General features: G+C 36.9%; 1 long non-coding RNA gene across 1 annotated transcript; it reads right to left on the bottom strand.

Moving 5' to 3' along the window:
- Window positions 1–19,733: 19,733 nt before the first annotated feature.
- LOC120068106 (uncharacterized) lies at window positions 19,734–20,757 on the bottom strand. Its single transcript, XR_005479093.2, has 2 exons — window positions 20,107–20,757; window positions 19,734–20,020 (listed from the first exon to the last, which is right to left on the bottom strand). It is a non-coding gene; the product is annotated as an uncharacterized LOC120068106 (long non-coding RNA).
- Between the last annotated feature and the right edge of the window lie 637 nt (window positions 20,758–21,394).

Here is a 21,394-nt window from a genome sequence, read left to right as displayed (position 1 = left end):
ACACCGTGAGATTCATGCTTGGCCTTGTGGTGCCCAGGTTGCATCCCCCTTCGAATGGTGTTTGCATGAGCCAATATCAAGGTGAACGGAGAGAGTGGCTATAGTAAGTGGGTGAAGGGTGTGTGTCAACACGTTCTATAGTCTCTGTCATTGGTTCACACCATGAGATCATTCTATATGCCCTCGTGTCACCTTAGGAGCGTCCCCCTTCAGATGGGTTTTGTGTAGTTGGTCAATCGGATTAGGTTTTGCCCCAATCAGATTTTTTCCCTTTGAATTAGCCTTTTGGGACGGACCTCTAGGGCTTAAAATAGCGGGTCACACTTAGGGGAGATTGTTAAGTAAGTTAATGATCTCTTGGCCAAATCAATGATGGTTTGTCGTTATAGGAGCAAGAGTTCTTCTGGTATTAATGACTGGTTGAGAACTTCTCAATTCAGAGAACGGATAACTAACCTCCCTTCGGCAGCTTTTATCCTAAATCTTTGAAGCGTCATTGCGAAACTAGATGTCACACGGGGTTCATGTTAGTTTTGCTAAAATCTTATTAGATGTTGTTTTGTTTTACAACGGGTATTTATTTAAAACCTAACATAGGTCAATGTGTTTTTCTTTTCAGCAACTCGTTAGTATTTCCATCTAAAGCTTTTAAAAATTACTGATTATTTACAATGGAAAGAATCGTGTGAAACGAATTTTGTGGCAAACGACCTCCATCCTACTACACTCCAAAAGAGGAGACAAGACAGTAAATATGATTTATTGGTCTTAGAGACATGTCTGGTTGACATGTCTGGTTGAGAATGATGATTCTGCCTAGATCCTTGATTTAGCTACTACCAATCATGTTAATTCCTCTTAATAAGGATTCAGTTCTTGGCAAACATTGCCACAAGGAGAGATGACTCTTCGAGTCGGTACTGGTGAGGTTGTTTCAGCTGTTGCTATAGGCAGGCTGAATTATTTGTTGACAAGAAACGTTATCTGTTACTGGATAATGTTTTTGTAGTTCCTCATATTAAGAGGAACTTAATCTCGGTTTCTTGTCTCATTGAACAAGACTACACCGTCTCCTTTTCTGAGTATAAAGTGTTTATTTTCAAGAATGGAATGGAGATTGGTTATGGTCCAATGGAAAATAACTTATATGTACTAGGGGCGTTAGTCATAAAAGCCTTGTTTAACACTGAAATGTTCAATATGGAAACAACAGCTAAAACACCAAAGGTTTCTCCAAAAGAAAACGACCATCTTTGGCACCTAAGGTTAGGTCACATCAACCTCAATAGGATTGAGAAGTTGGTGCAAAGTGGAATTCTAAAGAGTTTAGAAGAAAACTCCTTGCCGGTATGTGAATCATGCCTTGAAGGCAAGATGACTAAACAATCTTTTACTGGAAAATGTTACAAAGCAAAGGAAACCTTGGAGCTTGTACATTCAAACCTCTGTGGCCCAATGAATGTTAGAGCTCGATGTGGGTATGAATATTTCATCTCTTTCATAGATGATTATTCAAGGTTTGGGTATCTTTTCCTAATGCAATGTAAGTCTGAAGCCCTTGACAAGTTCAAGGAGTATAAGGTTGAAGTTGAAAACTTGTTAGGTAAAAAGATAAAAACACTACGATCTGATCGGTGTGGAGAGTATATGGACCTCTAATTCCAAAACTAAATGATAGAACATGGGATTGCATCCCAACTCTTGGCCCCTGGTACACCTCAGAAGATTGGTGTATCAGAAAAGAGAAACATGACCTTGTTGGACATGGTTCGGTCTATGATGAGTTATGATCATCTTCCAGACTCATTTTGGGGTTATGCAGTGCAGACTGCATGTTATATCCTAAACAACATTCCCTCGAAAAATGTTTCTGAAACACCTTTTGAGTTATGGAGAGGCCGTAAAGCTAGTTTACGCCACTTCAGGATTTGGTGCTGTCTGGCACATGTTCTAGCGACTAACCCAAAGAAGTTGGAACTATGTTCGAAGGTTTTCCTCTTTGTAGGCTACCCCAAGGAAATGAGAGGATGATACTTCTTTGATCCAAGTGAGAACAAAGTGTTTATTTCTACAAATGCTATCTTCTTGGAAGAAGACCACATGAGGGATCATAAGCCACGAAGTAAGCTCGTTTTACATGAGATCTCTAGTGAGACTGAGACTGCTGAGGGTTCAACAAGAGTTGTTGAACAGGCCGACAGATCAATAAGAGTTGTCGAGGTCAGAACGTCTAGTAAACCAGTTCAAGAGTTGAGACTGCCTCGACATAGTGGGAGGGTTATGAACCCACCGGATCACTACATGGGTTTGATTGAAGCCCATAATGTCATTACAATGATGGAGTCGAGGATCCATTGTCTTTTAAGAAAGAAATAGAGGATATTGACAAAGATGAATAGGTTAAGGCCATGAACTAGAAAATGGAGTATATGTACTTCAATAACGTCTGGGAGCTCGTTGATCCACCTGATGGGGTAAGACCTATTGGGTGTAAATGGATCTATAAGCGAAAGAGAGGTGTAGATGGAAAGGTGCAAACCTTTAAGGCTAGACTCGTGGCAAATGGTTATACCCAGATTGAGGAAGTTGATTATGAGGAAACTTTCTCACCTGTTGTCATGCTGAAGTCTATCCGAATTCTCCTGTCCATAGCCACATTTTATGATTATGAAATATGGAAAATGGACGACAAGACTGCCTTTCTGAATGGTAATCTTGAAGAGACAATCTATAACTAGAGGGGTTCGTGGTTCCAGATCAAGAGCAAAGAGTTTTCAAGCTTAATAGGTCCATTTATGAGCTGAGACAAGCATCTAGATCTTGGAACATCCGATTTGACACTACTGTCAAGTCGTTTGGCTTTGACCAGAACGTTGATGAGCCTTGTGTATACAATAAGATCATTAACAGCTTAGTAGCTTTCCTGATACTGTATGTGGATGATATCCTACTCATTGGGAATGATGTAGGGTATCTGACTGACATTAAGAGTTAGCTAGCTACCGAGTTTCAAATGAAAGATTTGGGTAAGGCACAGTATGTTCTCAGGATCCAGATCATTCGAGATCGCAAGAACAAATGATTAGCCCTGTCTCAGGCATCGTACATTGATCAAATGTTGATCAGGTACAGGATGCAGGATTCCAAGAGGGGTTTGTTACCCTTCAGGCATGGAATTGTTCTGTCTAAGGGTCAATGTCCTAAGACACCTCAAAAAGTTGAAGACATGAGACAGATTCCCTATGCTTCTACTGTAGGAAGCTTGATGTATGTGATGTTGTGTAATAGACCCGATATTTGCTATGCAGTAGGGATTGTCGGTCGGTACCAGTCCAATCTAGGATTTGATCACTAGACGACGGTCAAGACGATCCTCAAGTATCTTCGGAGAACGATGGACTACATGCTTGTGTATGGAGATAAGGATTTGATCCTTACAGGATATATAAACTCTGACTTTTAGACCGATCGAGATTCTTGCAAATCGACATCGCAGACTCCACTATGGAAGTCGAATACGTAGCGGCTTGTGAAGCAACTAAGAAGGCTGTTTGGCTGAGGAAGTTCCTTTCAGATTTGGAAGTTTTTCCAAATATAGATTTTCCTATCACTCTGTATTGTGATAACAGCGAGGTTATGGCAAATTCGAAGGAGCCTTGGAGTCATCGTCGGGGTAAGCACATAGAATGGAAATATCACCTGATCAGGGAGATTATGCATCGCGGTGATGTGGTAGTCACAAAAATTGTATCGGAGCACAACATTGCTGATCCCTTTACAAATACCCTCACACCTAAAGTGTTCGAGGGTCACCTGGAGAGTCTAGGTTTGCAGAACATGTGGCATCTTGTCTAGGGCAAGTGGGAGATGATTCTGAGGTATGCCCTAGTTTATTGTATATTGTACATTTTTATATTGTATTGTACATTAGTCTCCCGAGTCATTAGAAAAAGTGGGAGATTGTTGGGATTGGTGTCCAAATTCTCCCGGAGTCTCGTTGTTTTGTAAAGATATACATTGTTCAATGAATAAAATAAGTGTTATTTAATTCTAGCATTTACTCATATCAAATAAACAAAGCTCCTTGGTTATCTTATATGAACCTAAGCATGTATATGTGATATACAAGTGAATCATGCCTTAAGTGATAACCTAAATAGGTCTGTAGTATAAGGATCAAGGTGGGATAACTGATCCTTGTGACACTACGGATACGACTCGCTTTGTAAAGGTTAGCAAGTGTTGTAAACTACTACATATGGTAAATCCTGACCATTCATGTGGAGACGTGTGAGCGAGGGTGTCCTATACAAAGAGATTGTATAACACCTGACTAGACTCTGTATATAACGTCGTTGATACTATAGACTTGCATCTCACCTAAATGACCATAGGTGACACGACCTCAATTCTGAGTGTTTTGGGAACTCCTACCTTTGAGGGTAGTCCTTTGATTAATATGGGTGAGAGTGGCCAGATTGCCAACTCAACATGCCTACCTTTTTAGGGACTTGTTTAATCTGGGAGCTGGGAACTCAATCCACAAGATGGAATTCACTTCTTTCCCGAAGCAGGGATAGGTAGAGAGATTGCTCCCTTAAGGGCTGATTTCGGGACTTGAAAATATTGGCCACAGTTTCTCTTTGGAAAAGAAGACTCGGTCATAGTAGAAATATGACTTATGTTCATTGGAGGGATCGGTTGTACTTAAGGAGACAGATGTAACTATAGGGGCATAATAGTTATTGGCCTAGCTATACTTACGAGAAATCTTTGGAGGGTTGTCACACTACTGATTGGTTAAGAGTGACACATAATATATCTGTTGTAAGGAGAGTTCAGCTGTCGGTCTTTAGTGAAGTGCCTAACAGTTAACGGATAGTAGATCTCGTGACTAAAGAGTTTAGTCAGTTATTCATGTACCGTTAGAGCTTCGAGCTACAGGTCCATGAGGTCCCCTTGGTAGCTCAATGGATTCAGTTGAGGATCAGTTCTTGGTGTTGATTTGAAATGTTCAAATTGACAAGAGATATTTTGATTATATATGATATAATTGGTATGCTGTACGAGATACATCTAGTGGAGGATTGATGTAAATGATATTTACATTAAGGACCATGAAACAGAAGAAGAACTATAATTTATATGTTTCATGAGATGAAATATTAAAACTATAGGTTATAGATATAGTATGATAAGTTGGTTATCATTTATATTTATAATAATATTAATTATTGGATAATTAATTTTTTTTCTTTTAAATAACCATATGAGTGGGTGGTTATCGGATATATGGTAACCGTAAGTTTAAACTAAAAGTGGTTTTCCTATTTTAAAAAGATGATTTACAAAAATGATTGAAAAAGTTTTTGAGATTTCTCTCGGTGAAAAAAGGACCTCATGGTAGTCGTCAAGTAAATATAGATTTACTAGACTACAGCTGGACGAGCTAAACGATCATGCAGTATTTACTAAGCAATCACATAGTTTTTCTAGACGATTGCTTGTCTGAAATAAACGATCGTGTAGTGTCTATAGGCGACAGACCGAGCTAAACGATAAGCTAAACGATCATATAGCTTTTGCTAGACGATCGCATAGCTTTATCTAAACGATTGGGCATCGACTTATACAATAGGTCTCCGCGATCTCCCACTTCCCTAGTCATGTACGCAATTGGTGTTTCCTCCTTCATCTGCCTCACACCAAGTCCGAACAGAGCCCACCCTCTAGATTCTCACACCGAGAATACCAAGATAGCCTTGTTGGTGGTGTCAGACACAACTCGACACCGTCAAGGTTTTCTGGAGGTCATTCAAGGTGCTGTGGAGGCTGTTCGTGTTGCTGAGGAGTTCACGGCCAAGGCGATCGTTGAGGACGAGTGCGAAGAGTTCGTGCTGTGTTATGGTCCTGTAGATCGAGCGTTCGAGGTTGCTGATTGTTTGAGCAGTCGCACAATGGAGCATGGAGACGCATCTTCAAATATGTGTAGAGTTTTCTCTCTATTCATTTGAGTTTATTCATGCTGTAATTTCTCTGTATGAATTGTATAACCGTTTGTTTGAAGTCGACTGTAAATGTATTGTTCATTCATGATTTTGATTTGGAATAATCTTGTTCTGCTGCTCATGAAAATCTCGAATCCGATTTCCTTCAATCTTGGGGTATTGGGCTCCATTGCAGCCTCAGGTATGCCTACATAGGATGTCCCTCAAGAAGGCGATTCTTGCACACTTCTGCTTATTGTGAACTCCATCCCATAATGTGGCCCACCAAGAAAGTTGACTCGGTAATTTGGCGACTAAGCCGACTTTCCTAGTCATGAGGACTTGTTACTACGCCATTAAACATCCAAGACCAGTTAAATCCTATCATGCTTAACTGACACAGAAAGAAAACAAATCAAAGCAAATAAAATAATCGTTTTTACCAAATTTTGTAGTAGTGGTAGCACAAGTCGAACACAAGAAATCAAAGAATTTCCCAATTATACAACTTAATGTTTGAAGTAACTTAGGGAGGTTTTGAAATTGGTTTTTTCAATTGTATGAAAAATAAATTGCAGAAAAGTAGAGAGATCAAATTCAATAATTAAACGGTCTAGCTTAGGCTTTTGAGTTATTTGCTAATTGCAACTTGCTCATAGGTTCATCAAATTAATTCCTATATTGTCTAAACATAGCCAACTCACCTAGAAAAGCTAGATGAGAGTCTGATTAATCTAATTAGTCATCTTAATTAGATGAAAAACATCCTAATTAATTTGGACTAATCACATTACAAATTCGGATCTCCTTAAGGTGGTATTAACTAGGAATTGCCTAAATTAATATTCATCATGATTCTCTATAGGTTAATTAGAGCATTATTCACTATTAGATGCAATAGTTTACAGGCTAATCTAACCCTTTTTTTCACTTTTAATTAAATAAAAATTATATTTCACGTCTAATAATCTGATATCACCGAAAATATGTGTCTTCCTCCACTTAATTTAAGATTGTTCCTGGATTTTATGTGTTTATTTGATTATTTTGTAGGTTTCGAGCACATAAAGGATATAATGGGGTGTTAGTGACAAAATAGAGCTAAAAAAGTGCCAAACCGCAACTTAATTGTATCAATCAAGAAAGAGAAGGTCAAAATTACCATTTTACTCCTGAAGAGAGCACAATGGCACCCAGCTAAGTGCCACGGCTTGTGCTACAAGACATAATGCATCAATTTTGTGCAAATCGCACAGTGCCACGACGCTGCCTTAGAGTTTCGCAACGTTCCGAAGATTACAAGTGTGCACATGTTCTGCAATGCCATAGCGCTACTCACTACGCCATCAACCTGAGGCTACCATATAGAATAGCGTCATGACACTCTACCCTAGAGTCGTAATGCCAGCCTAATTATTATGTATAGATATTTAGTCACCTAGGGTTTTAATCATCCAGTCTAGCCGAGTTTTCACACCTTTTCTCTATATTGTCTTATGTTTTCTTGATTCTTCATGTACTCAAACGATTTCGAGATGTCCATCACAGAGACTATGGGCTAAGGTACTCACTCTAGCTTAGATTGTTAGGATTTTTCATCTCTTTCATGTAAACTTGTGAGAATTTGAACTTGGTATTATTTATTATTGATTTCTATTCTTGTTTAATAGATATGGATTTATAATCTTACCATTTATTTGACAAACTTGTTGTGGGTGCAAAATCAATAGCTAGGAATTGAAGTATGTGACATGTAATTTATTTTTTAATTCAATAGTAGCAAAAAGGTTAGTTTAGCTTATGATTTGTTGTCTATGATGGAGAATATCAATCTAATCAACCCAAGAAGAAATCGCATATGAATGTTTGATTAGGCGCATAGGATTTGTATGCCTTTTATCTAATCCAATTTGAGTTAATTAGATAACTTGGATGATTAATTAGGTTAAGTAAAACCAGAAATCAAACCAAGCAAGGAGAATTCTATGATTGAGTAAATTACTTGATTGTGAAAATCCGAATTGAACCTAAACTAGGCATTTTTTTCATTGTTGTCATGATTCAAACTGTTTTAATTTTCTTTTCAATTTACATTTACTTGCAATAAATCAATTTCAAAACTCCCTTTTTGTTACTTGAGCTGTGAACAATTTAATAGAAAAATTCAACGGTCCCCTATGTTTGATCCCTGCTACCACTATTATAGAATTGGTGATACAGTTATTTTATTTGGTCTAAAATTAGGAGAAAAATTCCACTCGACCATGATCATATAACCTCAAAGTAGAAATATAATCATAATCGTTCAATCATAGCAAAAGAATCCAAAGAACAATGCAGGGAAATATAAAAAGATCTAAATCTCACAAATTACAACATAGGAAAAAATTATTCTATGCCTAAGCTAGAATGAGTGCCTTAGCCAATAATCAATATAAAGAATGATGAGGTAAAGTTTGGATACATCAAAGATCAGAAAAAAGAAGAAAAAATAGAGAGAAAACGTAATTCGATTGGATCGCAAATGATAAATCCTAGGTTGTTGAAGTTTGCTTTTATATTTATTGAAAAGGCATTGTGGCACTAGAGTACAATGCCACGATGCTGAGGGACAAATGCGTGCAATCGACTTCGGATGTCATGGCACTGTGTTCTTTTCACGAAATAGGGGCTTTCTGTCTTACAGCACCGAGTAGGTGCCATAGAGCACCGTGCATGCAGGGGAAATTCGTAATTTTCAGTACTCAATTTCCTTGTTGATGTAATTAAGTTCTGTTTTGGCCCATTTTAGCATTGTTTCGTCATTAACACCCGACTCTACCTCTTAAGTGCTCAAAGCCTCATCAAATAAACATGTAAAATTTAATAACAATCCTGAATTAAATGGAGCAAGAAAGCACATTTTCGGTGCTATTAATGTGTGTTTTGATTTTAATTTTCTATAATTTCATCTTCCCAAAATCAAAACAAAAGTTTTTATACGCTTCTACTATGGGATCCAATCCCATCAATAATAGCCTATGTTTGGGTATTGCATACTATTTTAGTTTGAGTTAATGAGTATGAGAGGCAACTGGTAGGAAATAATAATTAAATACTGTAACAAATAAGGATTTGAAATAGTAATACTGTAGTTAATTGGGTGTTATAATAGTTAGAAACACCAACTAAGTTTCTAACTATTATAATTGGAGCCCAAAACATGGAGTAGGTAAAGGGATTGAATCCCGAGTAGAAGCGTGTGAACATGTCTGCTTTTAATATGCGTTTCGAATACATAGAAAAATATAGAGAAGTTTTAACATATTTTAATTCAGCATGCTTTACTGTAAAGAAATTCAAAGAGAAAGAAAGTACATTTGAAGACTTTCATCAATATCTTCTCCAAATCTTTGCTATGATCACGATCTCAACCACTCTTCTTTGGTCTCGAATAGGACACCATGACCAAGATCTTCCCCCGCTATTCTACAGCAAGGAAAAGGTTCGTGGAAACCTTTTTGAAAGATTGGGAAGAAGTTTACAAATAAACCTCTTCTCTATGATTTTGAGTGATATATAAGAGATAAAGAGAGAATTGAGTGTGAGAGTGAGTTCCAAGAAGAACCATTCTTCTCTTTGTCTTTCTCATTCAAAATACATAACTATGTTGCAAATCAAGTGAGAGGGGAGATAACTATCCACACTCTCACGTTAACTCCCCTATAATTACAGAGGAGTTAACATTTAATTAAATTAATATTAATTAATGTAATAAATTAATATTAATTAATTAAATACCGTATAATTAATATTACATTTTAATCATATTTAAATGCATTTTCCTTTCATAAACTTTATTTTTAATATGAATCTCATTTACATTCAATTCAACCTATAGTTATAATATGAATCTCATTCATATTAAATTTAACTTATAAATATAATATGAATCTCATTCATATTATTTCATATTTGAATCTTATCTAAATAAATTATTCTCTCATACTATATAGTTCAATTTTGAATATCTTCAAAACTAACTTTATAATATAATGTATATATATACATTATATTAATTGTATCATGTACAATTAATTTAAATTCCCTTAAAATTTGAAATTTTCAAATTCTTCCAAAACTATATATTCTTATTTTAACCTTAATGAGCTAGCAAAGAAACCTAATGAACCTACAAATTAGAATCTCCAATAATACGAGATTAATTAATTAAACTCTTTAATTAAATTATTAAATTAATCGATATTTATTAATTGTGGGTAACTCCACTAAAGACCCACAGTTGCACTCTTTGCACTGTAGAATATTTTTGTGGTCATAGATATAACCAATTATAAGTAAGTCAACCGTTCACGAATTCTTCGTAACTATAGTTGGGTCAAATTACCGTTTTACCTCTATAGTTACCTCTTACTCCTTAAATCTCATTGATTCTCTAATGAGCAACCTATTTGGTTTTGAGAGGGAGGGGCCCTATTGTTCAAGACCAAGATTCAGCACTTAAAGGGAACAATTCATCTACTACCCTAAAGACGGAAAGGAGAGAAGTTCATCTTGTGTAGCTATGTCTCAACTCTCTACTCAGACAAATCCCCAAAATGGTAGGCTTATTGAGTCGGTGAGTCGAATCACTCTCACCGTACAAATAAAAGGACTATCGTCATAGACAAGAGTTCATAACTCACTCAGGATTGAGGTCGAGTTACCTATGGTCATCCTATCAAATGTTAATCTCTTCAATCAACGGTGTTATAAAGAAAGATTAATCATTTCGCGGTCTGATCTTATACAAACTCTTTGTATATGATATCCCTACTTACATGTCTTCACATGAACTATTTGGATCAAATCATTTGTAACATTTACAACTCTTGTAACATTTACAAAGTGGATCGTCCATAGTGTCACTAGAATAAGGCACCAAATCTTATCCATGTACTACAGACCATTTAGGTTATTACTTGAACATGATCTATCTGTATGTCTACCAGATATTACTCAAGTTACATAAAATAACCTTCGATCTTTCCTTAATGAATAATTGCATATATAAAATAATCAATCATTATTTCAAATAACTTATTAACTATGAGGCTTCAGGTTATATATCCCAACAATGGGCTAGAACCCCAGCCTTCCTCTAACAGATTCAATGGCATCGCTTATTCCTCTAAGCATGCTACCAGTCCTAGCTACTGATACTGACTGACGAAACTTGAATCAGAATCTCGTTCACTCCCGACTGAGTCAAAAATCTTTGTGACAACAGAGGGAAGAGCCTATCTGTTCTCTTTCTCTATCCTTGAGCCAGGTCTGGGCATTGCTCATTTATAGCACAAAGATGAAAGACCAGCTTAACAAGAGCAAAGGTGTTTACAGCTATCTTCTCTACCATAGTTACAGTGAATGAATGCATTGAATAACTTTCCGCTTGTGAATGATAGTCTTTCATAGCGATAGCGGCCTATGGAATTCAATTGAATTAGCGATAGCGGGTCGATCACGTGACACTTGGTAGGAACTTCTCGGCATGTTGAACAGCACAGTGACTAGCTTGCTAGCGATAGCTATCGTTCTGTTGTCGTTCCGCAACATTCACTCGCTAGCTTGAGTTCTATAGACTATATACATTCAAACGCAGGTTGTAAGAGAATGTAACTAAACTATGACAGCATTCTTTAGCTACTATAGTTGTTACGCGCTACTATAGCTAAGCTGTTACCTGAACTTCAGTACCAGTAGTGCTTTACCCCTAGCTGTCCCGCATTCACTTACAGGCAACATGTGAACTGTGACACTTGGGCGGATACTTACGTATCAGACAACCAGACAGCTAACGCACCTTCGCCTTCGAACATTCCATTCCAAATCAATACTACGTACCGTACCTCCGGGCGTTTACCATGTCTCCCGAACAATCTCAAAGTCGGATCTTCTTTATATATGTAAATTCCTCTGTCTGCGAGTATGAGATGAACATAAATCAAGTTGTTTATTACATTAAGTGGGTGACCCATACCAATAAAGGCGGGTAGAAAAAAGACAAAACCCGCATCTCGTCAATCAAAATGGGGATTCACAGATGATTCTCAGCATAGAAGAGATAATATAAGTCATTCCCCGAAAGCTATCAGTCTTTGTATGAAGGTAGGCCGTCTAAGTCAATACTACTTGCTCGGTCTTTCTTTTCTACTTCGGATCATCTTTGATCTTTGCCGCCTTAGGCAATGAGAAGGATGCAATTGATGAGTGATGAGGAAGAGACTTTAGCATCTCTAGCTAGACCATCTATAGCATCAAGATAAGCAGACGTTCTTGCCATTCATCAAAGGCTTTAGACTGACTTTACTACCATATCTTAGGTCGGAGCCTACTCTATTTCCTAGCGCAGTCTCTTTCGATGGGGAGCAAAGAAAGTTACGGGACTTGGCATCCAGGGTATATGGAATGGAATCCCTGGTATAAGGTTAGGCCAATGCATTAGACTTCCTAGCTTTCAATACTGTATCAGTACGGGAAGAAAGACCAAGCTTATCATATGCTATTTCATATGATCGGAAAGTCCCATCTATGAATACCTTCTTCTCAATCGGATTGCAACTTCATCTTAGGTGGCATAAGGGCTCGTCTCATTCTATAATGGCGTGGTAACAAGAGAAAAGAGATTGCTTTTAGCTTCAGAAGTTTCCTGCTTCTAAACCTACTATTTCACCTTCTGTTTCCCTTTTAACTGTTGAATCTTTCAATGCACCGTTATATCCTTTCTCGTCCTGATACCCGAGTGAGGGACCCCTGCGACGACTGGGGGGCTCGAACGTTCCTTTATACACTGGGAGTTTTTTAAGGGACTCTGACTTATTGTTTGCACTGGGATCATCAATCGCCATAATGACGAGAGCAAGCCAAAGCCAGGCCAACCTATGCCTTTTCCTCACCGTCACTGCCATCTCACGACTTGGATTCAAACCAATTAAGCTACTTGACCTTTAGTAGATCGTGAATGGGTCTGTCGTCCTCCTCATTATAGTCCTCCTAAAATCAATAGCATTTCGTCGGAATACATCCTGTCTTTTCACCTTAGTAGTCCTATGCATAGTCAGTACTATAGCCCCAATCATGGCTACTAATAAAATCAGACTAGAAACCAAAAACCAGACGGAATAGTAGGTATAAAGTAAATTGCCCAATGTTTCGAAATTAGTCCAACTTCGTACCTTTCCGGCATAAACCGTATATCTAAGAGAGGTCGTATTTCTTTGGGTTGGTAGTAATGGAATGGTTTCATTATCTAAAATGAAGAACATTTCCCACCAAAAGATCAGTCCAATAATACCACTCACTGGTAAATAGCGCAAGACTTCTTCGTAAATCTCCGCTATTTGAATATGGAACATCATAACAACGAATAGGAATGAAACGACTATAGCTCCTATATGAACTACTGGGAAGATCATAGCGAAGAAGTCGAGACCTAACAAAAGAAGTAAACTTGAAGTGTTGCAAAAGACTGGGATGGGAAACAAAAAGGAATGTACCGGATTTTTAGCACGTACAACCATCAAACCAGAGACCAAAGCTGGGCTCGAAAAAACGGAAAGTATCATGGTACGTCGTCCTTCCCTGAAATGGAACTTTCATGCTGGAGCAAGAACTAGCATGAAAGTCGATCTATTACGACCAGTGTGGTTGTTCGTATTTCATTTTCTTCTTCCAAGTCAAGCCCTTCTTAGAAAGCACTCGCTGAGTTACTTACGGAATCTCAAATCTCTCTCGACACCGAGAATTTGTGATGTTTCCAGGTCGATCAGAGGTTCGGCTTGCTTCTCCCCCACCTTTTAGCGTTCTGGGCCCCCGAAAAAAGAAGAGAAATTAGGCCATCTTTCCCGAGAGAGGCCGTCTTCTACTTCTAGTCGATATAATGTCGGGGGTTGACCTGCGGGTTTCCCAAGCCCCTGAGCTCATCAATGAAAATATTCCATCGAGAACAGTGCGATGTTCCGAAGTCGCGTCTGAGCACACGGAAATGCTGCAGACAGTCATCGATATCGTGCTCCCAGTCGTCATGGAGAGCCAACTGGAGAGCACGCTTGACATCCTCCGGATCTTCGAGCCTGAGCCCACGCTCATGCAAGATCCTGTGGGCTTGACGTACCATGGTTGCCTCCTCATTCTCGCAGGCATTCGTGATAGCCTCAATCGCGGCATAGATGCGGGCGTCCTCTTCTTGTGCCCTAGCCTCCCTTTCAGCATCCAATGGATTCCCACCTTCACCATTTGGTTGATCCAGGTGATTCCGTTGTTGAGCTGCTGGGGCAGCAGCGGGTTGGGGGGCGGGTACGGCATTGGAAGGCCCAGCTTGTTCCGGTTGATTGACCGACGAGGTACTTCTACTACGCCCAGAACTGGCCGATTCTTCTTCTGTATAAGAAAAATCTTCTGTATAAGTAAACCACTCAGAAGAGGTGTCGCCTTGGTTACCATGACCAGCTATCCATCCCGACGAACCCGAAAAAGAGAAGGTCCCCAGAAAGAAAGTCAAGAAATCTGCGGTCCCAAAATAAGATAAGACAGGGCGTAGTAGTAGAAAGATCAAGAAATATCGCAATAGAGAACACAGTGGTAGAATCCTCAAGCCATACTTACGAGAGAGAGCACGAAATATAGAAATTGAGAAAACCAAGAGGACCGGATTTGTCATCAAATTGAGATTATTTTGTTTCCTTATCAGAGAGGGGCCCTTTCTTTCGCTTTAGGGAGCGGGGCTTCTTTATGGAAAAAGGGGGAATGAGAGGGGGGTGTCGAAATAATCAAATAATTAATTATTCTTGATCCCTATTCTTGGTTTCAATTTTTCCCGGTTTATCAGAATCTTTTTTTTTGATTCGAGGGGGATCCTGTTGAGTTCTTACGTTTTCATGTCTATAACTCAGTTCATCCGATTATTACAGAGATGAACCTAAGCCGGAATATGAACCATAAAAGAAAATACCGACTAAACCGATCACAGGAATACCAGTTACAGTACCTATTATCCAAAGAGGAATCCTTCCAGTAGTCTCGGCCATTTGTCCCACTTCCCTCCCCATTTCATCAAGTGGTCGTGCTAGAGACAGAAACAGTCATAGATAATTATGAGATGATATCCTTCCGAATGGGATAAGATAATTCGTACTATTATTTAGTATTTTCTTTGATTTCATTTCAGAAATAATTTGAAAATAAAACAGCAAGTACAAAAATGAGTAATAACCCCCAGTAAAGACTGGTACGATTCAATTCAACATTTTGTTCGTTCAGATTTGATTGGGTCATAGCTCTCTCATTCGGATTAGGTTTATCGTTGGATGAACTGCATTGCTGATATTGACCCTAAGAAAGAAACGGTAGGTACAGCTAGTCCGTGAACCGCCAACCATCGCACTGTAAAAATAGGATAAGTTTTATCAAGAGTCATTTGGTCCTCCTAAAAAGATCTACTAAATTCATCAAGTTGTTCCAAAGAATCAAAATGGCCAGTTATTAATGGAATTCCTTGTCGGCTCTCTTCGATGCTAGCAACCGCGTTTGACCCTTTTCCACGCTTCTTTCAATTTCCTTACATTCTAGCTGAAAAAGAGACTTGACCTTTACTTAGAGAGGGGCTGCGGTACCACGCTCTTCCGTGCTCGTAGGTTGACTTCCCTATGCATCCCGACTAAGGTCTCATAAACGTGCACTTCCCTTATGCCCCGCTTCACTAATGTGAATAGGTTATACAGAAGGGTGGGTTGGTTATATACTCTTATGCGCGTTCCTTCTTCGAACCTTTTGGTATGTATTGCCCCCTAACTATAGATCAGATCCACCGGACGAGAAACTCAATTCCGCACCTTCGGACTTATCCACCAAGGGATTCCTTGAATTTATGTGGATTGCGTTGGAGGAAATCTACCAAAGCTAGGCAGATAGATGGACTCCTTCCCCGCTGCTAAGGGAGAGCAAGAAAAAAAATCAAATTCTTGTTTTTTAATCAGCGCCTCCTTTTGGGTATGCAGGTACTAAGAGTCCTCTCACTACCAACCAGCAGACATCATCTGGCTGGGTCTTGCCAGTATCAACAACAAGAAAAAAAAACAAGCAAATGGAAACAGCAACTAACTATGGCTCTTGGCCCAGACAACGCCCTAGGCGTAGGGGAGATCGGAGCAACAGGGAACGCCTAGACGATGTTTTTCTTCTTGGGCAGCTGTAAGTAGATCGAGAGGTCAATAATTTATGAGTGCAATAATTTTTGAATTTTCGGAGAAACTTTACTTGTGTATGTTTTGAAAATAAAATCGTTTTCAAAAGTTCATTACCGCAACAAGCTTCCCTTACATGCTTCTTTTGGTATATTAATAATATTATATATAAAAAAAAAAATGAATAGTAAGAAGGGCTGCGAAGTAAATTGGGTTAGATTATTCATTTAAGAAATAGGAATATTTAGATAATTGTGTAATTATACCTATTTATTTAGACTATATATGTACAGAGCCCTCTTCTAAATTTTATCTTTAGTACTCTACTTGTATATGTTTATAATCCAGAAATATATTTTCTTTGTTATTTTTCTTTTGTTTTGTGATCGTAATCATTCGTTGATATTATTTTTGTATTTGTTACAGAAAATATGCGAATGATAGAGAGACCAAAAAGAATTTGTATAAAGTTCAAAGATGATAGATGTTTTGAATGAGATTAAAATTAAACTGGACTTTCAATTAGATTTGGTGCACATAGTCAAGCATGTTATTTCTGTGAATGACGAGTTCCAATATATTATTTGGGAAAGGAGATCTCTTTTAACAATTGACAAAAAACTGGGCATATTTAGATCACTTTTACCTGTTGAAAGTCTAAGGAACCTTCTGAATCACATATTTAACAGATCTAGAAGAAATAATACATATGACAGGAGTGATCCTATCCTTTATTTACGGGCTTATTTCTCAAGCTTCGAAAAGCTATAATTCCATAATATATGGATATATGACTCATCCCAACTGGAGCAACCCTAGGGTATTAGTCCGACGTTTTATAACTGTCAATATATATGCATTTTTAAATTAATAATTAAATTTAAATTATAAATGAAAGTTTTATTGATAGGTGTTTGTCACGAGCATAAACTAAATAAAAAATATGTTCATCAACGAAGGCCAAAAATTGTAGTTGTGCAAAAATGTGCCCATTTTGGAATTTTGAATGTGGGTGATCAAATTATCAGTATGTCTCATTGTTTTTATTTATTTAATACTTAATTATTGTAAATGATTCTCTTGCAATATGATAAATTTGTGAATAGTAATTTTTTACATAACATTGATGATGATTTTGAACATTTGTAGTATTTCGAATTGAGGAAATTAACAAATGTGAGAAGATTAATGGGGATAACTATGGATTATGGCCTATAAAGTACAATATGTTGTGGAAGAGCAAAAGGTTCCAGAAATTTTGAATCATATCTTCAGTGAATCTGAAAAAGATAACTCAAATCAACACTAAAGAGACCATGAGGCTTAATATGATTGGAAAAAGAAAAATTTATTGGCTCAAATCACTTTGTTGAGCAGAATGAACAATGATATAATGCATGGGTTCCAATCTTATGATTTGACTAAGGACATGTGGGTTGCATTGAAGCTGAAATTTGGTAGAACTTCTATCACCAAAATTAGGTAACTCACAATAAAGTTTGACATGTATAAGATACGCCCGAATCACAATCTGAGACAACACATGAAAGAGATGTCTAACATGATTGATGATCAACATATTCAAGTTGTTAGTAGATCCTTCCACATATGAAAGTGCATCTTACCCATAATGAGGTGTTAGGTCTCTAACTGATGTTGTAGGACATCACAAATTGGAGGAAGATCGCGTGAAGGCGTTTAAGGTCTGACAATATTGACGTGTATATGGTGGGACTTAGTTCTCATGAGAACAAAAGTAAGAAAATGTAAACATCGTGGAGAGATTATAAACGGAATACGAAAAATAAACATGGTTAGAAATTAAATAACAAGGATAAGAAAAAACGTCTCATGTTTCAAAAAAAAAAAAAAAAAAAAAAGGAAGAAAACAACGAACATTAAGGAATGTTGGATTTTTAATTCAGTTTATTAACATCGTGTAGCAAGCATCAAAATTATTGGAAAAACCCTAGTAAGATGGGCGATTTATCACAAGGATAATTAACATTCGTTCACAAGGTAAGTTATCTTTTGAGTTGTAAAAGATTGAGAGAGATTAAGAGAAACAAGTTTTTTTCTTTATACGTGTTATTGAAAAAAAAGCATTTCTTCGTTTCTTCAAAAATCTTTTTACCCACGTTATTGAGATATCTTCTGTAGTCACTAAAACTACAAGGATTCACATGAGGTGGTAGGCCTTGTTAATTATTAAATTTATTATAATTAATTTAATTATTAACTAATATTAGTATTAAATTAATCTTCCAAAAATTTTAATGACATATTTTGTGGTATCATTTTATTGTCCTCATAGATTTTGTTTATAGTTTGATATAATTAAGCTCGATAAAACAGAGAAAATTACAATGAGGAAGGATGGAGAGGGTGGATGAAGCATTCGTTTAAGATCTTGGATGTGTTTATAAGTATGGGACGATGTTTCAAAATAGTTTATGGCTCATTTGGCTCGTGATACCAGAAATAATAATGAGAAATGATTAATTTGACAGAAACTTCTGTAATCCTTTTATTTTATTTTATTTTTTAAAATTTTGTATTCCATCGTTTTCTAAATATTGAAAACGAAATTAAAAAACAATATAGAAACAACATTTCATTGTTTTTTAATTAGACTTTTTTTTTAATTGTTTTTAACACAAGTGTATATCAAGCATATTTTCATACAATTAATTAAAGGTTAAATTATATAAAATACTCCTAAATTTTATATTTTATGGCAAAGAAAAAACTTTGAACTTTCAAAATTTTCAAAAATACCCTTAAATTTTCAAAAGAATTCAGAAATACCCTTCCTATTAATTTTGGATGAAAAACGTTAGTGTTTTGTGTCAAAAATTTCCTTAATCTTAAAAGCTACCGTTAAAACTTAAAACAAGTTTTAAAAAAATAGGCTAAATTAAACACTCCTAAACTTTATACTTTGTATAAAAAATATCCTTAAATTTTTAAAAGTTTCAAAAATATCCTTAAACTTCCGAAATGAGTTCAAAAAAACTCTTCCATTAGTTTTGGATGGAAATCATTTGTTTTTTTTTTTTATCAAAAATACCCCTGAACTTTCAAAAGTTTCAAAAATGTCATTAAACTTTAAAAAAGTTAAAAAATACCCTTACTGTTATATGGACACAAACGGTTAATGTAATAACCCTAAATTTTAATATAATTCTAGGACGCTACTCTATACATGCATATGCTTGACAATACATTTCTCGAACGATATTTAGGTAAAAGAGATAAAGGAAAAATAAATAAATAAAGTTACTACGTTAAATATAAACTCAACGGAATAAGGAAGAGAACTTCAAAAAGAAAAAAAAAAACAGAGAATTTACAACAAACGATTCATTGTTTGGGTACCCCTAACCTAATTTTAAAATAAATAGTAATTAAATAAATCAATAAATGAAATTAAGGAGAAATCATAGGTTTTTAAAATGCTAACTCTTAGACCAGACACTATCAAAATGAAACTAGGCGTTGAAGTAAGGACTCATTCAAATGGACATGAGAGGAAAAAAAGGGTGAATATATAAATATACTCTGTTAGTCTTCCCGGGACACCACCCGAAGGCTCACAACATGTGATGTGCATAGCCCAATGGAAACTGCAATCTCATACAATATAAGCATTCATCCAACATCATAACTCATGCTAAGACTACGTAATCGTTCACAATTCATAGTAAATCGCTTACTTAAGTTTGACACAACGAGAAAATTCAATGCAAGCACGAAAGCAACGAAACCCACACATTCGAACGAACTCCCAACACTTCAAATGATCAGTCCAACCTGGCCACACAACAACAACAATGGTTTGACACAAATCATAGCAGCATAACCCATCCTACAAATGCATTGAAACTACATCCACTTACCTAAGGGTACCGAACTGCCCCAAAATAGACCTTCGCTTGGAAACTTTCTTCACCACCACAAGTTCCAGAATCCAACCACAAAATTCCATGGGTAAATTAGCTTTGGCCCAAGAATAACCAATGACGATGAGTTACCAAAAGAACCCGAAACTTACCTCCAAACAAGAAGTTCGAGCGGAACCAACCACGATCCGGCGACAACCGGAACTGTCTGCGCCAGAACTGTCAGAGGGTGCTTGGGTTTAGGCCAACGGCTGGCGAATGGGAACGAAAAAAGGGCTCGGCTAGCGGAGACGTCGGCACACGATTCGGCTGGCTGAAGGCGGAAGTCGAGCGGCAAGCGGCGCTAACATGCGCGGGAGGCAGCTAAGTGCAAGACTGGGCCCTACGGTGGAGCGAAAACGGGAAAAGGAAGGTGACGACGTGGCCTGGGACGCGACTCGAATGACCGGCGACGCCTTCTGGTGCGCGATCGACGGCTGCTACGGCTAGGCGGCGGGGCTCCTTGCACGGCTGGAAGAAGAAGGCTTGGAGGAGAGGGATCTTGCGTGCGGTTGGGAGGAAGGAAGGGTTTTCCTTTTTTTTTTTTCTTTTTTTCCTTTACCTCACGCATCCCAAAGTCCCCTTTTTAAATAACCAAACCCATAAACGTTAATTCTTTTAAAAAACAAAACCAAAAAAAAAAATAAAACAACCCCCAATTCCCTTCTTCCCATGAAAATAAAACTCAAACCACCAAACCCCTTTTTAATAAATCTTCTCCAAACAACATCCAATTAAACTAAACCCAACAAATTATTTAATTGTCTAAACTTTGGCCTTGAATTAAAAAAAAATGAATAATTTCTCGAATTAATTTAAATTTACCTAAATTGGACGTTACAGTTAATATCGTCTTACTTTTCTATTTTCTATATTTTTTCTTTCATCCCTTCTTTAATACCCTATTAACTACGTGTTAATAGCCAATTATATTTTTTATTTGATTATTTATTGTTTTGTTATGTTTTTAGGAGATATTTCAAAGTTAAAATTTGGTGAGATTTTGTGGGATTTTTATATTTTAATTTAGAATTTTGGTTCTTGTTTTAGTTGCTCAGAAAATTAGTGTAAGCTAAGAGTTGAATAATTAGGAGAAAAATGAGAGTATCTATATAAAAAAATAATATCTATATAATTTGTCTTAAAATTGGTTCTTTTTTAACTTAAAAAAACTTCAAACAAATTGATCATCATATTAACAGTATAAGTATTTTTTTAAAAAAAATTTAAAGTTATTTTTGCAATG

This window comes from Benincasa hispida, chromosome 12 (genome assembly GCF_027475165.1).
Source record: "Benincasa hispida cultivar pf3 chromosome 12, pf3_genome.v1.1, whole genome shotgun sequence".
Lineage (NCBI taxonomy): Eukaryota > Viridiplantae > Streptophyta > Magnoliopsida > Cucurbitales > Cucurbitaceae > Benincasa > Benincasa hispida.
Note: the sequence above shows the minus strand (reverse complement) of the source record. Positions and strands in the feature narration are given on the sequence as shown.